This window comes from Dipodomys merriami, unplaced genomic scaffold (assembly GCF_024711535.1).
Source record: "Dipodomys merriami isolate MVZ:Mamm:240054 unplaced genomic scaffold, mDipMer1.0.p SCAF_1, whole genome shotgun sequence".
In the NCBI taxonomy this organism is placed as follows: Eukaryota; Metazoa; Chordata; class Mammalia; order Rodentia; family Heteromyidae; genus Dipodomys; species Dipodomys merriami.
This window is the reverse complement of record NW_027202270.1, coordinates 119,753,181-119,780,319: the sequence shown is the minus strand read 5'-3', so window position 1 is coordinate 119,780,319 and position 27,139 is coordinate 119,753,181. Positions and strand designations below refer to the sequence as shown.

General features: G+C 36.5%; 1 long non-coding RNA gene across 1 annotated transcript in view; it reads left to right on the top strand.

Moving 5' to 3' along the window:
* Positions 1–598: 598 nt before the first annotated feature.
* Positions 599–27,139, top strand: part of LOC138804901 (uncharacterized) — a 69,031-nt gene continuing 42,490 nt past the window's right edge. The window contains exon 1 of the long non-coding RNA XR_011365383.1: positions 599–674. This is a non-coding gene — a long non-coding RNA (uncharacterized lncRNA). The remainder of the gene's footprint in view (positions 675–27,139) is intronic.

The following is a 27,139-nucleotide window of genomic DNA, read 5'->3' as shown; positions in this document are numbered from 1 at the left end:
TTCAAATCTTTACATAGGCTGAATAGGGGGTTGTATAATGGGTATTGAATACACAGCTCAAAAAAATTAACCATTTCAATGTTACACTTTTTCCCCCTTATGAAGAAATAACATGGCATTTAGAAAAACTATCATTTATTTTAATGGATAAAATGTAGCCTGTTTTTAAAAATTACAGAAAAAAGTACCAAGAAAAAAAACAAACTTGTACACTGAGTGTTCTCCTAGCTGGGAAGGGATGAGTTATAAAAATTTTAGGAGCCCTAATGTTTGTAACAGTTGTACTCAGTCCTCAGGATGTACCAGAAATAACTAGAGAACTTTGTAAGACAGGCTTTGCTCTTAGCATGACAAATAGGGACTTGTAAGTCTCTGCTCATGCTATTTGAGATTAAAAGAGTAGAAACTGGGTTTGTATTGCCCATGGAAACCACAGCTACCAGAGAGAGATGACTGTTGTGAAATGAGGAGGTAAGTTAATCACAGAGAAAGATGATTTTCTTCTGGCTGTTATCTTACAAGACACATTTTGTTACTGTTGTTTATCTTCTTTTTACTTACCCAGAAAATTAAAGAGGGGCCAGCATTTGCAGAATAAAACACAACTATCAGGAACATGGCTTCAAGTCGTACTGAAAAAGTTGTCCAAACTTCACTCTCATCCTTCTAAACCCGTAAGACATTTTTCTTCCCATCCTACACTTTCCTGAGAAACTTATCTTTTGGTACTTTTGCATGGTTACCTTATTTTATAATTGATAAGTTTGTATATTTTTTCAGTGATGTAACTTCTTGGAAAACTCAGATTACTTTCTTCACACAAGCATTATTTGTCTGGGCTTGTTGAGGTATTCCCAGTTCTCTAAACTATTCCTGTTACAAGTTTACATAGACTTGAAGTGTTGTGGCTTTTCTTCTGCTATGATATCTGCAATTTCCTGGAACTACCCTGAATGTTGGCTTATCCATTACTGCTGCTTTTCATTACCTGGAACATGAAAATATACATCCGGTGTGGGTAATAAGGGTATACTTCCAAATGAGGCCCATGGGCCAATTTGAGTGTTTCCCTAACTGGGAACAAGGGCTGATCTACCTTTTTGTTTGTTTGCTAATTGCATCTGAACTGAAACCCCTGTTCCCACAACAGGGTGACTTTTCTGGAACCCTGGACTCATACAGTTCTCATCGATATCTGTGCTCAGGGAAAGGAGATGATACACAAGGAAATGCCAATCCTCCTCAATGTTATGGCATCATTTTCTTAATGTGTTGTCTTTACTGAAGTCTATATACAAGTCTATATACAGTCTCTCTGGCAGCAAAGTTATTTTGTATACTTAAACTAGTAGCTATTTTCTGTAGCCCTGGGAAATTTAGCTTCCTTCAATATGTAGATCTTTAATATTTTTCAGGTTCATATTGGAAACAGTTTGTGAAATATATACATATAAAATGTATGTTTATATAGAACTGTATATGTAATATATTATATATCAATATATATTATACATTGCTTACTATGCACACACACAGACAGACATACACACACACACTCACACACACACACACACACACACACTGTAGAAAGAGAAAAGAGAGCTCAACAAATCAATTGGCTTGATGTGAAAGTATTTGGTTCTTTGGCACTTAGAAATAAAGTTAGAAATAAAGTCAATGGTAATCTTTTTTTTTTTTTTAACTCTGGGCCTGGGGGCTGTCTCTCAGCTCTTCAGCTGAAGGTGAGTGCTCCACCACTTGAGTCACAGCACCACTTCTGGTTTTCTGGTGGTTAATTGGAGATAAGTGTCTCATGGACTTTTCTGCCTGGGCTGGCATTGAACTGTGATTCTCAAATCTCAGCCTCCTGAGTAGCTAGGATTACAGGCATGAACCACCAGCACCTGACTTGGTCATCCATTTTTAAGACAAGGCTTTGGACCCTGAGTGAAAAATTGTTGGTAGCATATTTCCATAGTGAGTTGCAGACATGATAAACTTTATGCATAGGAAAGTACCTAGGCAAAGGACCCAATAGCCGGGGATGTATGGACTTCAATAAAAAGGAAAAAATAGATTTTTAAAAACCTGTGTACATGTCAGAAAGCAGATGCTCAGGAAAACTTTCCTTCCAAAAGACAAACAGGAGAAATGGAGACAGCCAATACCTGCTTCAATCAATCTCAAGAAGTGCATGTATTAGAATCAGCCAACAGAAACTAATGAAACTCAAGCAATGAAAATGCACACCATAGTACTCAGCCCATATGGAATGAATGAGCACAGGGCTTTTGCACACCAAGGATAAATTTCTTGCTGTACCTGCCCAGCATACCTGCTCATCAGACATCCTGACTTGCAAAACCACCATCAAATTTGCACTACCAGCTTCACTTCCTGTCTCTCTGTAGGCTATTCTTTGACCTTCAACAGTTGGGTGCGAGTGCATTTGTCACGAGACCTAGCATAGCAGGTGAGACATGAATCTCAGGAAATATCAACCCACAAGAGGTCACTGGGTTTTGTTTTACAGATTATCGCATTGATTGCCTTTTAAATGTTTCCTGATTATATTTGGTGACATCACAGAAGGCAGTAAGCTCAAAATTGGCCCTAAACACTGAGTTCCATACACTCAAAGAAAATGATGCTTCCATTATTGTTTTGGACTAAGAGTTTCAGGTTTTAGCAAGAGTGCCCTCCTATTTCCACTCCAAATAACCATCTAAATACATCCAGGCAAATGACCATTTCACAAATATGCATCATATTTCAGTGACTGTATGTTTTCCCTTGTTACTTTGGGTTTTTGATGGAAGACAGAGCTTAACAGTGACAGTCACTTAATGGAAGTGAATGGTGTTTTAAAGGATCCCAAATTTTCATCATCAAATCTACTTACAGAGTCTGTGCAGAGCCCTTCTTCCTCCAATCTCTGACTGATTTTCAATGCAAATACTGCAGGTCTTGCTTATGGCCGCAGGATTAAGTTACAGAACTGACTGAAAACCATGTCAATGCAAATTCAGAGGATAAGCAGGCCTGCAAATCCCCAAGGGTTCATCAAGTTATAATTCAGCCACAGTATTAGCCATACAAGATAGCAGATAAGTAAGGAATCAGTTGAAAGATTATTTTTAATTTCAATAATTTTGTGTCTTTACAGTTCAGAAGTAAAATGAAACCTTACCTTTTTTTCTTGTAAAACTCACCCAGTAAAATCCCCAAATCATATAGTATATTGTTACAGCAATATTTTAATATGGGCCTCTCTCTCTCTCTCTCTCTCTCTCTCTCTCTCTCTCTCTCTCTCTCTCTCTCTCTCTCATTTTTTCTCTCTTTATCTCTCACACACATATACTACTTCAAGAAGAAGCGAGAGACTTTTGGTGAGATTAAGTTATTTTTTTCTCCCAATGTATATTACTAATGTTTCAGACACCAAAGCATAATTGGCTTTCATTAAAGGCAAGATATTTGGAGATAATCAGCTCTGGGCATTTTTTTTGTCTAATTTCTAAACTATCTCTAATTTCACAGTTTCTCTTCAATCCCATTGTGGGTGCTTTCTCTGATAAATTCAGCTAAGCTGAGAACACATCTTTTTATCACAACCTAATGATCCACTTTGTGTTTGCAAAGGTCCAAAACTAATTGTTGACCCCCAGAGCTATATAAGATTATTTAGTTTATGTCTAGAGAAATTGGAGTCATCTTATAACATACTATCCCAAAGAAGACAATAACCCCTTCTCCATCACAGTCTGTACTTGCTCTGCGTGAAGAGTAGACAGGAAATGCTCCTTTGCAGTGTTTTCTTGAGTCAAGAGAAATGGAACTGATTTGGGAAGGAAGAAAGCCTAGGCTTTGTGATTCTTCTAAGCATGGGTGAACATGAATCAAAGCAAATAGACTTGAGGACTAGGGAACAGGCTAGTTTAGATTCCAGTTTCTTCCACTGGACAAGTTCCTAAGGTTTCTGTTCCTCTAATGTTTAGTCCCAGGTTGAATTCCTTACTCTTCAAAGATTGGTTTTTGTGCAAAATTGATATCACTTTTGGATCCCTTTGGAGTACTATTTCCTCTCTGATTATACAACTACTGCCATACAAGCCATATTCCCAGGTGAGCACTCTGATATTAATTAATATTAAATATTGGCTATCACTGGTAAAACATATAACAATTTCTATCTCCCTGATGTTCTAAAGCACAAGGTTACAAGAAAATATGAGGCCTTTGAGCTCATATTAGAAATGCAAGTCTCATTAATAAAACCTCATTGCAGATTGAGAACTTTGCCAAAGAGGCTTAAGTGAAGGCTTATATAGGAAGTACTTCTGGCAAGGTGGCAGGGAAGCTGTATTTTCATTCTTCAAGTTGGCCTTTAGTTCTTTTCAGAGAGATGCCTTGTCATTTCTTTTCTTGGGCAATTCAGTTGTAGTAACTCAGGTGTTAACCAATCTCATTCTTCTGAAAATAGATTATTCCTTTTAGGATTGTACATGAATTTCTTCCTTCTCAGCAACTGACCCTGGACTTTTGAATGACTGTATGTCCTGAATTAACTCAGCATACATAAGCCCTTTATGTTCTTCCACAGTAGGGTTCTCTCAGAAAGGTTATTTAGCCTGGTAGGGAAGACGTATGTATCTCTTCGCAAGTCCAGACAACTATTGGAGCATCTGCTGAATCTAGTATGATTCCAGAGAGGTCAAGCTCCCTCTCTGCACAGGTTAAACTATAGTAATTACTTTTCTTTGGTGACTCTCCCACTAAGTACTATTTTCAGCCCTGTTATTTCCCAACCTGCCCTTCTAAGACTGATATTTCCTTAGTCACCATAGCAAGAGTGAGTGGTATAGCCAGGACTTAGTGATGAACAGACAGGTAGAAAGACCAAACTCCCAGAATAAGAAAACAGGTAAGATCCTTAAATATGTATCTGTTGAGTATATCTCCATGCTTGGGAGCAGAAGTAATCAGCATTAAAATAGCAGGTACATACGATCACTAAATACCACATCACCATGGAATAGTTTACACTTCCATTAATTAATACGTTAGAACATTTTATGCTATCAGTTTCTGATCATTTCTTGCAGCGTAGTTATCTATGAAGGAAAATTTGACGAATTACGTCTCCACTACTTAAACTACTTAAATGACTCCATGTGAAAATATGTATACAGGGCCTCTCTCTGTCTCCATCTGTCTGTCTGTCTCTTTCTCTCTCTGTACTGCTGTTTGAACTCAGGGCCTTGCCTTTGCTAGGTAGATATTCTACCACGATAGTCATGCTCCTAGACCTTTTTGTATTCATTATTTTCAAATAGAGTCTCACATTTTGCCTAACTTGGATTGTGACCCTCTTATTTATGTTTCCTGGACAGATGGGATGACAGGCCTCCACTTCCTTGTCCAGCTTTGCATTGGTTAAGGCTAGACTAACTTGGATTTTTTGCCTAGACTCACTTGGATTGTGACCCCCTTATTTATGGTTCCTGGGCAAATGGGATGACAGGCCTCACCTGTCCAGCTCTGCATTGGTTAAGGCTGTCCTCCAATTTGCCACCATGCTTACCTTTACCATGAGCTGTAATTGTTAAACACCTAACATATAAATGAGAGATCTCCAAGTATTTCATGCAGCTGAGATTGTTTTAAAAAAAATCATTCTCAGGGTTGTACTTAAAACATCTTTATTTTTCAAGTCTCTCGGGAGAGTCTCATCATTGGATAGCTTCTGAAGTCTTAGTGAGGTCTTCTCAATGGTCACAGTAGAACTAAGCAACTAAAAATTCCCAGTGAGTACTTTCCATTAACAACTTAATTTCATGCATTACTTTTTGCATTACTTTTTTTCATGCATTATTTTTTGCATGCTAGTATTTCACAAGCAGAAACCCTGTCTTTTGGGGTATACATTTCCTGAGTTGAATACAGTGTCTGAAGTAGAGCATGCCACTGGGAAAAATAAGTTTTCACTGTTAGGCAGAAAAAAAAATTATCTATGCTTTCATAAATGAATGAATGAATGACTAAATGAGTGAATATGCAGGGGTCTCTTAACACATCAATCCATAATTGAAAGCAGGACAAAATGAAATGTCATATTCCTGTACATTGCTTGTCTTATAATCAATTCTGAAATATGTGTAAAATCAACAAAAAGAAAGCAGTTCCAGCTCGATTTCCTGATTACTGAAATTTTATCATTTGCTTACAATATCTCCTCAAGTGCACAGAGACTCTTTTTAAGCCTTGCAAATCAAATGTCATCTCAGGAAAATATTTTTTTATTAGTAGAAAAACTTTCATGCTTCCCAGAACAATTTGTAAATATTATCCCATCAACTTGGCTAAGGCAGACAGGCCAAAAGCAATGCACTTATGTTTGAAATGAGCAAGGCCAGAAGAAAAGTTGTGTGTTTGGGGGTTGGGAGGAGTGAAAATTGTCCCATAGTATGCTGTGTCTCTCATTCTCTCTTTCATCTTATTGTGCATCAACAAAAATTACCCCAGAGAAGATCAAGCGCGGATGTGGATTAATCATTGAAATGATTTCCCTGCCAAATTGTCATATACCAGGTTCATTCTGTTAACTACTAGTAACTCATATATAGCAGAATTTCCCCCTATCTGCCTTTAAATTCAAGGAAGTCTCTCCCTTTGTCAGTAAAAGGTTTTTCTTTTTGACTTGTTAATTATTGTTAAGGTGATGTACAGAGAAGTTACAGCTATGTAAGTCAGATAAACAGTACATTTCTTTTGGAACAGTGTCACCCTTTCCCTCAGTCTCTTTCAATATTTCCCTCCTGTTCCCACCCACAAGTTGTATAGCTCATTTTCAACATAGTATATAGTGATTATCACTGATGTATTTGTTCACCTTCAATGACCACAATTACCTTTCCAAAGACAGATAAATAGAAACCTAGACCCAAAGAAACATAGGTTGCATTGTTTCCCTCATTTGTGGTAACTAGAACGTGCCTATAAATCTACAAGTATACCACTGTATAGTAAAAAAAAAAAAAAAGTGCACTGGGACATACATGGTCAGTTATACATATTCCTAGGCATTCACACACAATGAGACCAAAGGAGAATATCCTTAGGAGAGGAACACAAAGACGCAATACCAATATGCATCTGATCTAACCATTGTCAAAAGGAACTCCAGTAAAGATTTCCTCCTGTACCTCCTCTTTCTAGATTAGAAAAATCTATACAGAACATTCACCGTGCTTGTTTAGACAGGACAAAAGCTACACAGTCTGAATTTTGTAGGAGAAATAAATGTGTCAGTATGGTCCATAGTATTTGATGAGAGCATTAAGGAGCCAATCGCTTGATGTTAAATCTGTCAGTAGCAGGCCTGCTGCTTACTTTACTTCATTTCATTTCTTGTTATCTATCAAGGAACTTGCTTCAGTCATGTCTTACTCTCATTTTCATTCACTAATTTATTTTACTGCAATAGGACATTCTCTTTCCTCTGCTTAAACTATGTTGCATGTTCTACCTCCTTCACATACTCAAACCTACCCATCTTTTCTAAATCATATGAACCTTACCCCAAAATAAATCTTCCTGCTGCTTTGTTTCTATCCCTGAAGTCTTAGTAAATATTACAAAGGTTAGCATATAATTGCATATTGATTATATGGTTCTTCATTTGTGTCATGTATGCACATCTTATTTCCCTAAGGATGAGGGAAGTTTATAAAGTTTTACAAATATCATGCCTTATATTAGTTTGGATTCTCTAAAGGCTGAGCAAAGATAGGGACTAAATCAAAGTTCTCTGCTTAGGAGTACAGAATAAAGTATAATTCATTTATCTGTTTTACCTTGCTTAATGCCAAACATTCAGAGATCCCACAGTTTTTAATACTTAAAGGTTTTCTCCCAATTGTCAAATTTACTAACTTATATATTCCCTTCAAGATTTTTGTCATTTCCGGATTTAATTTATTTTCATGCTCCTGTAATATTTATCCAGTACTCTGTTTCAGGAACAACATCTCCTTGTTATTTGATAGCTTACAAAACTGTTAAATGCAGTATTACCTGTGATTGACTTAAAATTACACTCTTTCCAAAAAATTAACCTCCCAATTTCTGTAACCTAGGAATGTTGCTTTCTATAGTGAAAATGGGGTGGGTTTTGTCAGATGTGATTAAATTAAGGGACTTGAGGTGAGAAGATTATCTTGGATTTTCCTTGTGAGCTCTAAATGCAATCATATGTACTATTTATTATAAAAGAGAGTTAGTGAGAGATGATATCCAGACAACCAAGTTGATGATCTATAGGCAGAACAGAGATCTGAAGTTCCTAGCCATGAAGTCTCAAATGTTGCAGCTACATAACACAGAATGGAGGCAGCTGCCAGAAACCAAAGTAGGAGGGAAAGGTTAATCTGTTTTCAGAGAAAACCCAGACTGACACTTTGATTTCTGCTCCATGATACTGATTTTAGACTTCAAGCCACTAAAGCTATTGGAGAATTTCTGTTGAAAGCCATCTACTTTGTGGTCTTTAGGTATAACAGCCATTAGAAATAAGTACATAATCTCTGCAATCACACACATTCATAATTTTCTTTGCTTTCAACTTTTAGCATGATACCTTCCATGCACGTTAATGACCTTTAAGAAATGGTTATTGAGTCACAAGCTAGGTAAAATATACTAACTATACTGCAACTGGAGTTTCAGGACACAAGCCCAACTTTAGGGGCTCTTCAGTTCAAGTCTTAGCCTTTGTATTGTTATGCTAAATAAGGAGATAAAGAACAGTGGTGAATAGAGAAACTGGGTTTATTACAGGTGACATGGGAAAATCATGGGAAAAGTCAACATTAAAGCACTTAGCCTGTTTTTGAGATATACACACATGGGCTTTAGGTACAAAAAGAGGAAGAATTGGGTGCAAGATGAGAGGTATGTAGAGGTAAGCAGTCTCAGGAAAAGAATGGCCTGTTTGACCATCTCAGTTCTGGTTCTTCCTATCCTAAAACTCCAGAGAAATTGCTATCACTATCAGCACTTGAGAAAAGCATGATTATCTCATGAGACAATCATCCAGCCTCAAGGAACACCCTCTCCCTTCTAGGTAGGGTGGTCCCTTCTGTGAGGTGCAGATAGCTGATAGTTAGTTTCCTTTGTAAAGATGGTGTCAATCAGTCCTGTCTTTCCTGGATTTCAAGGTGATTTTAGAATTAGAAAGAGTCACAGCCAAGGACATGGATGAAAAATGGAGACCAAGATGCTAAGTTTTTATCCTATTTAACAGCTAATTCACGGGTCCAAGTAAGAAGGCTGTGTTTGTTTGTTTGTTTAAGAGAAAGTTCAAAGGGCCTGTTCTAATGCTAAGTGCTTAAGGATTTTATTGTAATAAGAATTTGAGAAGAAAGTTTTAGCCTGAGGATTTTCACACATGTGCATGCATGCACATGCACATACACACATACTTATGTTAAGCTCAATTTGAGTATCCGACTCAAACTTAAAGGGCTGAATGAAACATTATTTATATTTTAGATACTTCATTTATATTCTTGGGAGACCAGATTTCTGCTTTTCTCTACATATCTCCAACACTAACCAAATGTTCACAGGCTAGACCCAGTTTCTTCAAATGTAAACTGATTATATGAAATAATTCATGCTCAATAAGTCAACTATTTGGTGCTTAATACATGGGAGATAAAAATCATTAGATGCTGTTAAACACAATTTAAATAGCAAACTCAAATTTTATTCTGATGTTGAGGTATTCTTTTGTGAATGCTATATAGATGAACAGAACTTTCTATGTTCCACAAGCTTTTAAATAAGATTCCTCTTGAGATTGAAGTCTACCTGGTATCACATCAATTCTGTTAAGAACGTCATGTACTGTCAGTCAAAAAATATTTGTGTACCTGATGTCAAACATCTATTTCAATTTAATTACTTTATAAATATGTCTTTCCTACTTATGTATACAATCTCATGTGCAGGTTATGATTGTAGATTTTGCTTACAAAAAGAGAAGAGAGGGAAAGAAACTCTCCAGCATATGTTAGCAATTTTCCTTTGATCATGCCCAAACTAAAATATGTGTAAAAATTGTGTTCATGAGCAGTTGATACAGAAAATTCTCTCTCTTCAATTTGTGAATATTATTTGTATGTGATGCTCCTAATATGGTAACACTGAAACATTAACTTCCTCAATAAAACTTTGGTTTTGCACAGACAAACAGCATTCCAAAAATAGCATGCAGTGTTAATAGCTATTCTAGTTATTTTGATTAATAACAAACTTCCACAATATACCCTCTTTTGGACAAATTACATATTTGAGGCTTATTTTTTGAAATCTCCAAATTTCCAATAGCATTGAAATCATTTCTATGTAGCAAGGGAGTAAAGTTGGAAAAACTATGTTACATAATTATGGACAATGTCAATTTATTTAAAAACCAGAGACAAAATAATTCCAAAGAAAGTGAGATAGTATATGGAAATAGCAACTATTGGGATTACCTTCAAGTTAGGTGAATATTTTTGGGTCGGGGTCCAGTCGTGGGCCTGAACTCTGGGCCTGGGCACTGTCCCTCAGCTCTTCAGCTCAAGGCTAGCGCTCTACCACTTGAGCCACAGCGCCACTTTCAGGTTTTTTCTTTTTGCTTATGTGGTGCTGAGGAATCGAACCCAGGGCCTCATGCCTGCAAGGCACGTGCTCTACCACTGAGCCACCTTCCCAGCCCAGTTAGGTGAATTTTTAAATCACAAAGGATCTATTTCTATATAAATTTAGAAGACTACTAAGGAAGTTTTCCCCAAAATTTACTCCGTATTCCATGTTTAAAAGATAAAACCAACCTTCTTGTGTCTATCTGGTAAGATGTAGCACTCTGACTTTGTCATGTGGTTATCAAGCATTTTTTCCTTCGGAATGATAGGATGTCTATGCACAAATCCTTCAGGGCACAATGCCACCAGTCATGCAAGGCATGTCTCAAAGCAAAGCTAGGACTTAGTTTGACCTCTCTACTTTTTTTCTTGCCCCAATCCTCCAGCGTCTTCTATAATCCTACACATCACAGGACAGAAGAAGTGACAGTTTTGACAGCTATATTACTTTTTTTATGGGCAAAAAGCAAGAATAGTTGTTGTTGGTCTCAAAAGGGGAACCAAGCATGCCTATCCATAAAATGCAGGTGTCCATTCACCAATGTCCCGGATGAAGACTCTCAGAAGTGCTTGTCTCTACCTCTCTTTCTAAAGTGTATGGTCACCCCACCCAATGCTGAGTACCTGTTTTTGTTTTTTGTTTTTTTTTTTGTTTTGTTTTGTTTTTGTTTTTGTTTTGGTCTGGCATATAAGAGAATGCAACCTGGGAATGCAACCAGATAATTATCTGGATGTTGCAACCTGGGAGAATGCAACCTGGGAGAATGCAACCTGGGAATGCAACCAGATAATTATCTGGATGTTGCCTGCAGGTTCTGCTATAGCGTTTTCACTCACAGGAACAAGAACCAAGGGCAAAGTCATCTATAACAAAGTTAATCACAGTGCTAGCAGGTACCTCACACTGAATACTACACTGTTGACCCACAATGTATCCTCTTTTCTGTACCATGGTTATAACAGCAGGCCACTCCCAGAGACTGACAAGCAGTAGAACCTCTGGAGAACTCCTTCCCCTTACCAACTCCTCTCCTCTGTTCTTCATTTCTTATCCAGTTTGCTTCTTACATTTCTTCTGTTCCTTTTTACTGGACAATTCATTTCACTATCATGATTCCTATCGCAATACACATGAATGATAGATTACAACAAAGAACCTATTTCCTTAAAACTAAACAAAACACACATGAAAACAAAAGAAAGAGAAACCAAATCACATAGAGCTCAGAACAACATGAATTATTCTTATATATTTTTTTCTCTTTCCACAAGAAAAAGGAGCTTTAGACTTTGGAAGTAAGCTGGCTCCTTCTCTTTTGCCAGAAGGAGAAAAGATGTTTACCTTTCATTCAGGGGAAAATTGTCTTTCCCACAAAATGTAAACAGATGATTTCAAATGTAGCCAAAGAGAAAGTTCACAAATAGAACAAATAAATTTTTGGAACAATAAAATTAAAAATTGAGTCTTCATATCCTATGATATATGCCTGGGTAACCAGAAAGCCTGCATAGCTATTCCAAAATCATTCACATCAACTATCTTGTCAAATTCCAAGTTTCAAAGTCAGTGCTTTTCATGAAACCACCCAATCTCATTACCAAAAACAAGGTGATTCTCTAAATCCTTCTGACAATTCTAACTCTTCCCCAGCGTTGATTCCATTGACTTGGAATCCAAATTGTCTTCATTTGTTTATGTTTGATTTTCTCAGTACTGTTTCTTTCCTTAGTCCAATATGTGTTTGTTTCACAGTTTCTTATAAAAGGTGCCTCAAATTGGTACTCTTCAAAAATACACCCAAATTTCATCATCAAAAGCTAAAACTAAATCAAAAGTTATATGATATGTAGAATTGTGCTTGATTGTAGAATATATAAATACAGAGCTCCCTAACATCCTGCCCTGCCAACATTGTCGCTCTTCTATGGGCATCGATGCCAAAGTAAAAGCCTTTAACCACCTAAAATGCTTGCTTTCTATTCTTGTAACATTTGTATGAGCTTTCTGATGAGATAAAGTGATGCAGAGGTAGAAGAAACAGACTGGGGCAAGTGGCATACAGAAGTAAATGGAAGAAGGGCATGAGGCTCTTTTCAGGAGTATAAAGAACTTTTCTAGGAAATGGAAAGTACTGGATTAGATGCTTTCTGGTGGTTCTTCCAGCTTCCTGCCACATGCACCTCAAATGTGGAAGTGATTTCAATTCCTGTACACTCCTTTTTTAAGGCCTGAATCTTGGCAGCGATCACAAAATTAAAAATTACAAGGAAAGCAATTGCAGGAACAGATCAAAGTGGACTAATTTCTAAATACAATAATTTCCTAGGGACTGTTTTATCTAACAAAAGTAGAGACAGCACTAAATAAAAATTAAAGATGTTTGAGTTATTAGGATATCAAATTTCTAACTGGAGCGATAAATGGGGAGAGTTTTGGGTTAGCATTGTCAAAAGCAATTGTATTTTCACTTTATTGTCCTTGTTCCACACATTGCTTTAATACTAGCACCTTGGCCTAAAAGCAGTAGTTGAAGAAGTTAGCCCATTATTATTTTTTATGACTATTAATTTTGAAATTCTCAGAACTCTATTACATTTACCCTCTACAAAGAAAACACAATGGAATTCTACTAATCCATCAGAAAGAATGATATTATACGAAATGGAAAGACTTGGGGAAAAATTATATCAAGTGAAGTAAGCCAGAGCCAAAGAAACATAGGCAGCATGGTTTCCCTATTTTGTGGTAAGTAAAATGTGCCTATGAATCTACAAGTGACCACACTGAATTATGCATATATAATATATATATATATATATATATGCACAGACACTGGGTCATGATAAATTATATAGTATCTCAGTTATTCAAATACAGAGGCCAAAGGAGGAGATACATAGGAGTGGTGGACAAAAGCTCCATAGCTGTGTACAGATGATCATATACAATAATATTCTATCGAATGAACCCAAGAAAAGGAAACAGGAGACATTTTTAGGTGCTATTGTTGCTGTTTTTATTTTCTTTTCCTTTTGTCTTGTTTGTTTGTATTTGGGAACAAATACAACAGTGATACTCACTGGACACTATGTGGGAAATGAACTGGTATCTTGTGGGTGGAGGTAGAAGGGAAAGACTGGATAGAGCAAAGGCAGGGGAGACATGTCAAAAATACTTTGTACTCATTTACTCATTACCTGATTCATGTAACTGTAACTCCTCTGGATATCAACTCTATGATGTTAGGCGAAATGAACCCCAAGATAAGGATTCAAATGTTTTTTTTTTCTTTCTTGCGATTGTTTCTAACACATTTATAAGATGATGTCTTTGTTGCTTTGTATGTCCCTCCCCCAAGATATAACTCCTGTTTTCATTGTATTTGATATTGGTATACTTTGAGGAGTGGTAGGGGAAAAAAAAACAAATTGTTTTAATAGGGATACAGGTGGACCCATTGCAACCATGAGATGTACAAGACGTTATGTCGAAAAATGAACTTTACAACTTTGGCAGGGGTGGGGTGGAGATGGAAAGGGATGGGAAGGGGAAACAAAGGAGGAGGCAACAATGCTTGATAAGAAATGTACTCATTACCTTGCCCATGTAATTGTAACCCCTCTGTATGATATTTTCACAATTACAACAAAAAAAGTTTTCCATTGAATAGGAGAGGTTTGCCAGAATTTTCCTCTGAAGAAAGGAATCATGGATCTTTTCAGGAAAAGAAATGAATGCTTAGGGCTTCCTAGGCATTGAACTAGACTCTTACCTGTAAAGTAAAATACCTTACTTTTTGATCAGACTGATACTACTGGGGGGCTCCTGAAAACAAACAAAACCAGGGATTCAGACAAAAGAAATCTAGTTAAGAAGCAGAAAACAGAGAGTGATCTCATCGGAGACATATTAAAGACATTACTGTGTTGAACTGGCAAGAAGTTTGAGTAAATTCACTCCTGAGTTAGGTCAGCTTCACCCTTCACCAGTGTCCTTGGAATCTCTAGTTTATAAAAGCTCAGAGCTATAATTTGGATACTGTGATCTCAACTTTGTTACAAAGATGACAAGGTTTACAATAAATTTAATAAATCACTACTAAATGCCTTTTAGTTTCTTCAAAGGTAGTGACTTTGAACTGAATGAGTCATTCACATGAATGAATAGGCCCATTATCAAACTTTCCTTGTAGGAGCACAAAGACAATGCGTTGGCAGTATTCTTTGCTTTACCGTATGGCAGCTTGTGAAAACTTCTTTGCTTTCAGCACTGAAAACTTTCCAAAGATCCTCTATGGAACTACATTAAACAATTTAAATGCAAATAATACATATACATGCAACATACTTAAAGCAATGTCTGGTAATTCATTGTTGTTCTTCAACTGTTTACTTTTATTCACAATAAAATCATAGCAAACATGTATGGGATCACGTTCAAGACATGTCCAGAGCTCAGAACAATGGTTTGCCTTAAGCTTGAATCAGCAGACTTGGACCAAAATTCCATAGCAAAGGAGGATAAAACAGATTAAAACACCAGACAGTTTTGAATTATTTCAGGGGTAATATCTCTTGGCCTAGGTGCTGGGTTCAATCATTTATATATCATGTTTAAATCTGAAGAGTGCTAGACTATCTCACTTTTCTCTTGCTGGAGTGGCTTATCACTAGCATGGGGAAGGTGAAAATCCCAAGGTGCTTGAACAAGCATTGACTCACACCAAAAAAAGTGAAGCCAGCAGCCTGAAGCCTGAATCCATGCCTCTATGCATCCATTCTTTATTCAATATCTATTATGGAGGTCGAATATAGACAAGATAAAATTTACCACACAATCCATTTTCTCAGTGGCATTAATTCCACTGATACAATATGCAACCATCACCATAATTCAAATCTAGAACACTTGTGATTTTTCCCAAACAGAGAAGCCATGTTTATTTCACAACACCTCCTCATTTTCCATTCCTCTTAACCTCAGCAACCATCATTCTATATTCTGCCTATGAATTGCACTGTTTGAAGGGCCCTATGGTAGGATGATTCTTGTTTAATAGTTTATTTTACTATCATATCCTCAAGGTTTAACCATATTGTAGCATGTATCAGAATTTCACTTATATTTAAGGCTGAATAATATTCCCTGTAATCAATTTGATATGGTAGTCTCATTTTGGTTATGATCTTGGATTTCTAATGAATAGTAATTCTGACTAGTTTCTTATTAGTAATTTATACATCTTCCTTAGGGAATTGTCCATGTATGCCCTTTACTCATTTTCAATTAGGTTTTATTAATTGTTGTTATTGCTTCATTGTATTCATTCACTCAACTCCTCCCTCCAATAAATAGAGCACGTATTCATTTGCATATATGTCTATACACATATGTATAGAACATATGTATAGATGTATAGCTTTGGAGGTTTGAACTCATGGCCTCGTGCTCATTCAGCTTGCTTCCTTGGTTGGTGGTCTGTCACATGAGCCTTGCCTTAGCATTACTTTTTAATTGTTATTTTAGAGATATGGTCCCATAATCTTTCTGCCTGGGCTGGCTTCAAACCACAAATTTCAGGATCTCAGCCTCCAAAAGATTCTGGATTATAAATGTGAGCCACCAGTCCCTGGCTAGAACCTATATTTTCATGACAAAGAAACAAAAGCACAAGTGTTGAATTCCACAGGCCAGAGTAGGGCTCAGGTGGTAGAATACTTTTCCTACAATGTGTTGAACTAAGGCTTCCCCAGTAACAAAATATCATTAAAAAAATGAAGTCCAAGAGATCTTGCTAAGTTATGGGTTGTGTTTAACATGGGTAGTCAGCCTGGAGTAGCAAGTCCTTTGGAGAAATAAGAAAAAGCTCACTGAGGTGTCATTGATATCACAAATCTTACTTAGGAGAATCAGTGAGTCTACAAGTGCTACTACATGTTGCTTCACAGATATTCAATAACAAAGAACACACCAGTCTAAGAATTTGAATAATGCTACTTCTGTCACAAAAATAGAAAATAGCAATATCAGTCATGTTTCTTTCATTTAAATGAAGTCAAGTGAACACTTAATTTCTCCCTTTTATTATCTGCAACCACACAGTGAAAAATCCTGTCAAGATTTACCATGCAAAGATTTTTTCCCTCCTTTAATTTGGAGGAAAATCTTCAATACGTATAAAGGAGTTTTCTACTACTATTCGCAGGATGCTGATACATTCTCTCCTATAAATGAAACCTGGTACAAAATCTTACCAGGCTAATTTCTCCCAAATTATATTTTGATATACATACAGTCCAAAGATATTGAGCAGGTGTCACAGAAGAAACAATTCTATAATTTAATGAGCAATGGAAGTCACGAGATTAAACAATGCCAAGTATACTTACTACTTTATGGCAAACATTCTCAGATATATTAAAATAATGTGGAATACAAATCATTGTATGGAGAAAGTGATATAAAATAATTTTCAAAGGTCTTGCTGGAATGTTGTCTGGCTACACCTTCATGTATTTCATTCTTGACCTACCATCAACTAAGCTCTTGATCAATGGTCACCATCACCAAATAATGCTAACTAAATGCATAAGAACCAACATAGAGGGAAGAAAATGAGGAAATTCAGTGAAAAAAGTTAGCACTTATTTCATATTTTTCCAGCAGGCATAAGAAAAAAGAAGTAATTTGTCTCAAGTAAATGAATAGACTTTTTATGGTCAAGGTGAGTGCCTCATTGCTTGCTACATTTTAGCAGTGACCCCAGGAGGAGCTAAGGAAATGGAATGTATCCTTCATTTCAGCTGTAGTTGCTGAAATACGGAACGTCATTACTCTTATCTTAAGAACAAAATAAAAACACTACCAATAACAATTAAAATAAACTACTCAGACACCGGACTTGGTTCTTTGGCTTTTGAATGAAGGTAATTTCAAGAAGTTGGCTAAATTTGACATGAAATATATTTTCTTTCTGTTTATTCTACATTAAATGAACCTTCAATGAATCTACATTATCCTATTCCCATGGTCTAGAAAAACATCTGCATTCAATTCAACTAAATTTATCCTTTTCCCATGATCTAGAAAAAGCATCTGCATTGGGAATGTGCTTAGCCTTTCATTCCATACATAGGACTCCCAAACGAGCACTGAATGCCCATTCACACTTCATTAAGTGCCACAGACATGGTTGTAGGCAAGTTGCACAGAAACATTTTACCTCCCCTAAACAAAGGGTATTTGCTCCCAATACATGTTCTTACTTTTCCCATTTGCCTTGAAATGAAGGTCAAACTTTCCAACATAGGTTTGATGGGAAGTCATAATTATCATACAGAGTTATCTCACAGAATACAGTACTCACTACCCCATATTTTCAACTTGGGTGAAATATTCTGAGTGAACTACTTTTTTTTATTGTGAAAATACTGTACAGAGAGGTTACAATTATATAGGCAAGACAATGAGTACATTTCTTATCAAGCATTGCAGCCTCCTCCTTTGTTTCCCCTTCCCATCCTTCCCCTGTCCCCCCAACCGAATCCTCCTCCCCCTCTCCCCACCTCACCAAAGTTGTAAAGCTCATTTTTCCACATAACGACTTGTACATCTCATTGTTGAAATGAGTCCACCTGTATCCCTATTTAAACGATTTGTTTTTTCCCTTCCCTCCACAAATTATACCAACATCAAATACAGTGAAAACAGGGGTTGTACTGTGGGGGGAAGGACATACAAAGCAACAAAGAAATAATCTTATAAATGTGTTAGAAACAATCCCATGAAATAATAAAAAAAATATTTGAATACATATCTTAGGGTTCATTTCCCTAACATCAACTTATGTATACTAGTTATTGCAAGTAAGGGAAACCATGGGACCTATGTGAACTACTTTTTAAACTTTACCTCTAGGCAAATTCTGTTTTCTCTGTTGCAACAGAATTATTTCCAGTATCTTCCTTCCTTACCATCCTTTGATATTTTAGGAATATTTTCTTCCTTTTTTATTATCTTTAATAGTTGTTCCAAGGAGGTTTCATTTAACAAAGCATTTATGATCGCAATGCATATTGATCAATGTCACATTCTTACCCTCCTTTAACCTACCTCTTTCCTTACTTTTCTTAATGTCCTGGTATATGAAATGAATTATGGAGTATATCCTCCCTGCTTTCCTCCCTCATTTACCTACACCTCTCCTCTTGCCACTCACTCACATGCATATACCATTTCCTGCTGGTGATTTTCTTGGCCTTTCAACCAGTCTTTCTGGAAGAGCTATCCATAGACTCTATTATTCATCAATTAATTTGCTTGTAACCAGTTGCATATCATTTATAGGTACATTTTATCCACAGAAAATGAGGAAAACCATTCAACCTTTGTTTCTCTGAATCTACTTCACTAAATATAATTTTCCCAAACTTTTCCATATCCTTACAAATTTTACAATGTCATCCTTGCTAATATGACCCAGAAATGGCACTCATGGGCATTGTTCCAATTGAATTCAAGCAAGGAGACAGTAAACCCGCCAGCACAACCATGTTTACTGCTGCATAGCCAAGGTATGGAATCAGCCCAGATAACTCTCAATGGGCAAATAGATGAAGAAAACGTGGGATATATATTTATACACACACACACACAAAATGGAATTTAACTTATTTATTAGGAATATCTTCTACCAGTCTGTATTGACCCTGTCTTTATAGCAAAGGAATTCCTCCCATGAATTTCAAGGGACCATTGTTCTTCAGGCATTAAACCATTTCTGATGTTACATCCCAAGTGACCTAGGTGCTCATTCATACCCCAGTTAGATTCAACTAGCAGATTAATATTTCTATTTTTTACCCTATTTATTTTATCTATAGTGTTTAAGACAACACTGCTGGACTGTAACTGCTCAAAGGCATTCATTGATAGAATGAGTCCGTGTTCTCAGTAAATGATTTGGTATGCATTTATAGACTGTTAAAAAAAATAGTGAACATTCTGGGCAAAAAATGTATAAAATTGTAGCAGTTATGCTTGAAAAAATAAGGACAAAAGCAACAGCTAACAAAGATGCAGTGTGACAACTATTTATAAAAACAAACAAAGGGAGGAATGGGGGAGGTGGAGTAGGAAGGGATAGTATGAGAAAAACAAAGGAGGGGTAACAATGCTGGACAAGAAATGCACTCATTTACCTTACTGATTTAACTGTAACCCCTCTATATAACATCTTTACAAGAAAATAATTTTTAAAGCAAACAAAAACTTGTTCTGTGGGGGAAGAATGTAAAGTGAGTTGATGATAACTGAAGATCAGAATTATGCAGTAGAGACATGCCATACAACAAGATGTATTTAGTAGTCGTAAAGGTAGTAGTAGTCATCACAGCAGTAGCAGCAACAGTAGCAGCCATAGTAATAGTAGTAGTAGAGCTAATACAAGGCTTGAACTCAGGGCCTGGGTGTTGTTCCTTAGTTTATTCTCATGGCTATTGATCTACATTTTGAACTACAGTTAGTTCCATCTCCAGCTTTATGCTAGTTAATTGGAGATAAGAGTCTCATGTCCAATCTGGCTTCTAATTGTTAACCTCAGATCTCAGTCCCCTGAGTATAGGAATTTAGGCATGAGTCACCTGCATTAAAGTACCAATTCTCATGGTAGTATTGTTTCATGTATATGATAGATATGAGAGGTCCCTTCTTTTCCTTAAGATGAAAATCTATATAAAAATATATAAACAGGCCCAACTACCCACTCTTGTCCAAAGATAATAAATTCAATTTTTATTCATCTTCCATCTGAGTCACCACTGTCATAATCAAAGCCATGGCCTCTTCTTATTTCATATTTCAGACAGCTGTCATATTTACAAAAATGCGAGCAAAGTTATACATTTTTTGCAACCTCACTTAGCCCTGACAAGTATTTTATTTTATTTCTTGCTGTAAGATTGTCACCATCACATAAGATAAGATTAGATGAGAAAACCATTTCCATTTAAATGATGCGATATTTGTGTTCTTTATTAAAAACACAATACATCTGAAATGCACAATTGTATTCAAATGGTTATTCATGGACTACAAGGCACTGTTTACTTAAAAAAAGCAGTCTCTATTTTTACATCTAAATGTGCTGAAATGTACTGGGATTGAACACATCTGTTGGAAGAGATAGATAGGGACTTTGCTGTATTCTTCTCTTGTCTAAACCAGCTCACTGGCACTTAAAACAGAATGAAATAATCTTGCTTGATTTTCCTTTGTCCCAGAAGGAGGATAACTTCTGATTACCCCTTTGGGGATTATGCAGAGTTGTTCTATCAGAAGCCTGAAAGTGAAGGCATTATAATTCAGGTGCAGCCTGCCTGCAAACCATAAAGAATGCAACGAAGAGGGATCTAAAGGCTTAGTCACTCAATCAGAGAGAGATCCATTCAGAAATAATAGCCACAAAGCAGAATGGTGATCATGTTTCTCCCTATCTGCATAAATGAAGTTTGTAAGAGGGTGAAGAAGTCAGAAGAATGAAGCAAAAGGAAATTACAGACAGCCATGATGTGGGGGTGAAAATGAATGGGGACCTTAGTGGGGAAATAGGAGCAAGATGTCATATTCTGAAAAGAATTACACAGGATTGTCTGTCCTGTTCGACATCAGTATTATATGTACTGAAAAGATAGAACATTTGACTTTTAATGAGAAATATTGCTGGCTTCTGTATATGTCTGTCAGAAAATAGGAGAAGAATATAGAGAAGAAAAGTTACATCTTATAGATATAGAAGTAAAACCCTCCATTCTAGTTTAGCCTTTTCCTAGGCTTGAAATTATTTGCTTCAAAGAGGGAGTTTATAAACAAGAATCTCACATTCAAAGGCAATATAAATGCTAAGCCAGTCAATCTCTGGTTTTCCTAGAACTTTCCAAACCACATGTGCACACTTTCTATCCATCTCTGAATTGCATTTATCCTACAGTTAATTCTAATATTAACTTGATATTTTCTGTTCTTGTTACATCAATATGCCTTATGCATGGTTATCTTTAATGGTATGTTTATTTAAATAAACCACGTTAAATCATCAAGACTTGTCAGGAGAGGATTTCGTGTGTATCACATTTTTATGAGACCCACATTAAAACATTAATTGGCTTCCTATTTAAAGGAATATCCTATCAGTTGTTTTCGGGAACAAAAACTAATTGATCTTGGATGTTGGGTCTGTTTAAAGGAGATTCCCAGGGCTGCAGTTGTAGGCCATTGTTTAAGTACTCACTTAGCCCATGCAAAGAGTTTGTTTGTTGGAGAACAAGGCTCCCTTCTTTTCTTTTTGTGAGTGTTGGGGATTTATCCCAGGATATTACACTGCACATTTACCTGGCACATTTTTTCCACTCAATGATTTGTACTTCTAGCTCCGGACTTGGCCTTCAATCAGTGGTCTATGATACATTTTCTGAAACTTATTTTTTTTTATATAGAATCTCATTCCTGCTCTTAGCAAATAAGAATTTGTTGCTGAATAAGGTTCTTGGATGAGCATATGCTTGTTGAAGTCTGAGAAGCACTGATCTAATAGATTTTGTTTTATGGACATGTGCTTGGAAGGCTGAGTTTAGGATTGAGATTGCTGCTTGAGGAGGTGGTCCATTCGTGGCATTGTTGGGAATGTCAACCTATATTGCAAGTTATACTATTTAAGAATATGACAACTATGATAAGAATATGATAAGTGATAAAGAAATTGTGTCTCCCAGAGCTCTGACATTGAAAAACGTTATGCTATTAAAAACAGTGGCAAGAGACTTGACAGACAAGATCTCCCTTTTTCCTTCTTTTTTTTTTAGCCAAAGGAAGCCTTGTCTTGTTAATAGATAATTTGGGACCAGACTGAATTGACACAATAGAATTATTTTTTATTGAACCACATCTACTGAACCTCATGGAGCACTCTGTTACAAACCTTAATAAATAGGAGTTGGAGAAGCAATACTAGTTTAAAGCATGGATACTTATTTGCTTTCCAATAATATTAAATTATTAATCTGTCCAATATGTCCTTATGTTACCGTTGGCCTCCAATTACTACAACTCTTTAGAGAGGAAGTAATTTTTTTTTCTTTTTCTGAAAAGAAATAGTATAGGAATAATGCGTGTTTGGGAGGGGCTGGAAGATATTAGATTCTGGCTTCTAGATAATTTCTGTGTGCAGTCAGCTCACCCTGTTTAGCTTTTCAGGCCTGTGGCGTATTCCAGGATGGCTTAGTAACTCAGTGAAATGGAGGTCTGGGGACCTGTCAAGAAAATACAATCTGCATTATTGCTTAGTTATAATCTCTCTCTACAGAGCATAGTTTCTATACTGCAAATGATATGATGAGAATCAAGTTTTATCAAAGGCAGTGTGTAATGCACCATCCAGGAGTCCTGCATGAGTTACTCCCCTGGCTAGAGTGAGTGTTTCCATTTGCTATCAACATAGCATCACCATGGGCTACCAGTGTGTGTGTGTGTGTGGTGGGGGTGGGGGGAGGTGCTGGAAGTGATGGTGCTGCTGATGGTAATTTCACTGGGAGATGCTAGCATAGGATATTCAAATTGTAACATCGTTATTCTGTCAAGGAACTTTCCGATAATATGCAAAGAATACCAGATGCTCCAGTCTTCTGCAACCCAGGTATTCCTTAATTTCTATGTGGATGGGTATCATAATTGAAGGACAAATATTGCTTCTTGATACCGCTTACATTCTTAAAGCACAGTCTGCTTTAAACTATAGATATTAAAGGTAAGATAAATATATGATTATGTTCCTTGATTTTTTTTCTGGTTGTATTACAAAAAATAAAAATAAAAAGGCCTGAAAATGAGAGGCAGAGTGCTTGTGTTTATCTTGTAAATCTATGATATGTGCCATCCTTCAAGGAAAACTTTTAGGCAGGGGCATGATATTCACAGAGCCTGTCTAGGGCAGGAAATTGAACGAAGTCTCTAGAGTTCCACTGTCAACTCATCAGGATAAATAAGAGTCTGTAATCCAGCAGATTCCAGATGAGAAACAGGCCCTGGGCTGCTTCTGCCATATTTCATTAGCCACCTTTCTGATCATAGGGTAATACTAAAGGAAAAACACGTATGTCACATAATACAGTGATCGGCAAAACAGGTGAGCAGAGAGGAAAAGGCAGAGAGAGCCTAATCATAGACTTCTGTCTTCTGTAGTTTACATTAAAAAAATACAGTGTAATGCAATGTAATACAAATATAATGCAACCTAACACAACACATGCTGAGTAAGTACATAAGCAAAATATTTAACTGTTTTAGATGCAAAAAATTTAAACTGATCTAGCTAAGGAATTCTTGTTTTTTGTTTTTTTACATTCATAGTCACTTCATGAGTGGCCTATAAAATATAAGTAATTATAAAAATTATATTTAATTATATTAAAGGCAGCAATTTGAGAAAACTCAGGATTGTTGGGAACTACCAGGCAATGGAAAGATATCTTGTGGAGAGTCTACCATGAAGTATTTCTCCACCTGATTGAAATTTCAAAGCTTCCCTGTTCCCATAAAAAAAATACATCTTTATGCAACTACTAGTGAAACAAGAATCTACTGCTTTCTCTGTACTATTCCTGATTTTTCTTATGTTAAAAATGGAAAAGTATTATAGAAACAAGTATGTATCCTTACAATAATGTACAAGAGAATTAATTTATAAATATATTGTAAAACAAATGCAGACTTTAAATTGTCTAGTGTTGCTCGATTGTGTGACTGCTACCAAGTCAATTTGTTTTTAGAGGAGAAAATGTCCAGTGGTACAATAAAATGTTAAATAAAGACCATTTATATTCCTATACCAAAAGCATAATAAAGGGATAATGGAGGGAAATGTAGAATTATCCCTGGAACTTGATTGTGGACTATAATCTGGAGCTTCCTAACAAGATGGCTATGAACAGATATAAGAAAATATTCACAAAAGTAGAAAGAAAAAGGATACTGGAATAGAAACTTTGAAGAATATAGCCTTGATGTGCAGTGTCATAGTAATAAGGATAGTACAAGAGATATCAGAGAGGGTAGCTTTAATATGGTCTTGTTTGTGTTCATTTGGGTAAATGCCCAAAAATGGGATTGCTGGGTCATAGAAGAGCTGTATGTGGAATCTTTTGAGGAATCTCCATACTGCTTTCCAACGTGGTTGAAAAGATTACCCACCAACAATGGAGTAGGGTTCCCTTCTGGCCACATCCCCTCCAGCATCTGTTGTTATTAGAGTTCTTGATTATAGCCATTCTAACTGGGATGAGGTGGTATCTCTATGTTGTTTTTATTTGCATTTCTTTTATGGCTGCAGAGGTTGAGCATTTCTTCATGTGTCTATTGGCCATTCTTATTTCCTCTTCAGAGAAGTTTCCCTTTAAGTCATTAGCCCACTTATTTATTGGGCAGTTGTTTCCTTGAGGATTTGTTGTTGGGGGATTTAATTTTTTGAGTTTCAAGTATAATTTAGATATGAGACCCTTTTCCATTGTATGATTAGTGAAGATCTCCCAATCCATGGGCTTTCTTTTGACCTTGCAAGCTATGTTCTTTGCCATGCAGAAGCAGCACAACTATGTTGATTGCAGCATTATTTACCATAGGTAAGAGATGGAACCAGCCTAGATGCCCCTCAGTAGATGAATGGATCAAGAAAATGTGGTATACATGTACAATGGAAATATATGCCTCTATCAGAAAGAATGACATCATCCCATTTGTTAGGAAATAGAAAGACTTGGAAAAAATATATTAATTGAAGTAAGCCAGGCCCAAAGAAACATAGGTCCCATGGTTTGCCTTATTTGCAATAACTAGCATATGTCTGGGAAAAGCAGAAAAGGTCAAAAGCTATGTACATCTGACCAGATAAGATGATGTTAGGAAAAATGAACCCCAAGATAGGGACCCAAGTGGCGTTTTTCTTTCTTGCTATTGTTCCTAATGTATTTATGAGTTACCATGTGATTTTTTGTTGCTTTGTATCCCCATGGTATATCCCCTGTTTATAACTTGGGGAGCAGAAGGGAAAAAAATTGTTGACCCATTGCAACAATGGGATTTACAAGATGCTATGTTGAAAAATGAACTTTACAATTTAGGCAGCGGGGAGGGGAGGGAAGTGTAGTTGTGGAAGCAGGAGGGAAGGGGAAGGGCAAAGGGATGATAGGGGGAAACAAAGGAGGAGGCAACAATGCTTGATAAGGAATGTACACATTACCTTGCTCGTGTAATTGTAACCACTCTGTACAGTATTTTCACAATAAAAACATAAAAATATTGGTGAGGAAAAAGGAGATATGGGAAGGAGTAGGAAGAAGGAAAGAAGGAAGAAAGAAAAAGGAGTGAAGGAAAGAAGAAAGGGAAGGAAGGAAGGAAGGAAGGAAGGAAGGAAGGAAGGAAGGAAGGAAGGAAGGAAGGAAAGAAGGAAAGAAGGAAGGAAGGAAGGAAGGAAGGAAGAATGGAAGGAAGAGAGGGAGAGAAGGAAGGAAAGTGGGGAAAGGGGAAGCCAAGGGAGGGGAGGGGAATGTAGGAATAGGAGAAAGGAAATGAGGGTAGGGAGGGTCAAGGATGGCAGCAGAGTGAAAGGAAAGTTTAATAATAAAATAATAAAAGCTTGGCTTTTATTAAGTTCAGTGTATGAGAAAAATAGAAATGTAGGATGATACTTGTAATTGAGATTATAATTTTTCTGAGAGTCAAATTTTGTAGAACACATGTGCTCTTATTGCTGCCTATGGTTTTATTCAACTATTTGCTTGTTTTGTTAGTTTGGTTGATAAAAATTCTAGTGACTTCTTGACGTTGAGGTTCTACTGCATGCAGATACAAAGAAGAATTATATTTTAACATTTGGAACAAATCTTTATTTGAAAGAACTGTTAACAATATAATAAAAGACTACAGTTTTGCTCTGTGTCGGTTTCTGTATTAAGAATACTTTACTATTCTAAGAGACCACCCAGAGTTTCAGTTCTTGCTTTCCTGACTGTTTGCATAATACTGTTTACATTTTCTTCATATTTTACTTCTTTATGTGAAGCTGAATTCATTATGTATATTCAACATCCTTAGACACTGAGATGCACTGAAGTATATCACTGAGGGTACACAGACATTAAAGCTTGTATTACAAAAGCTAACTTTGCTGGGAGCTAATGGCTACCAGTGAGGTTATGCTGAAATCCTAGGGACTCCAGCTCTTGGTTGAGGTCTAAGGATGCAGTTCAAAGCTAGTCATCATGATGAAAGTCCATGATACTCTTAGCTCCAATTACCACCAGAAAAACCAGAAGTGGAGCTGGGGCTCAGAGTGGTAGAGCGCTATTCTTAGCTAAGAAATCAGGAACAGCATTTATATCCTGAGTGTAAGCCCCATGTC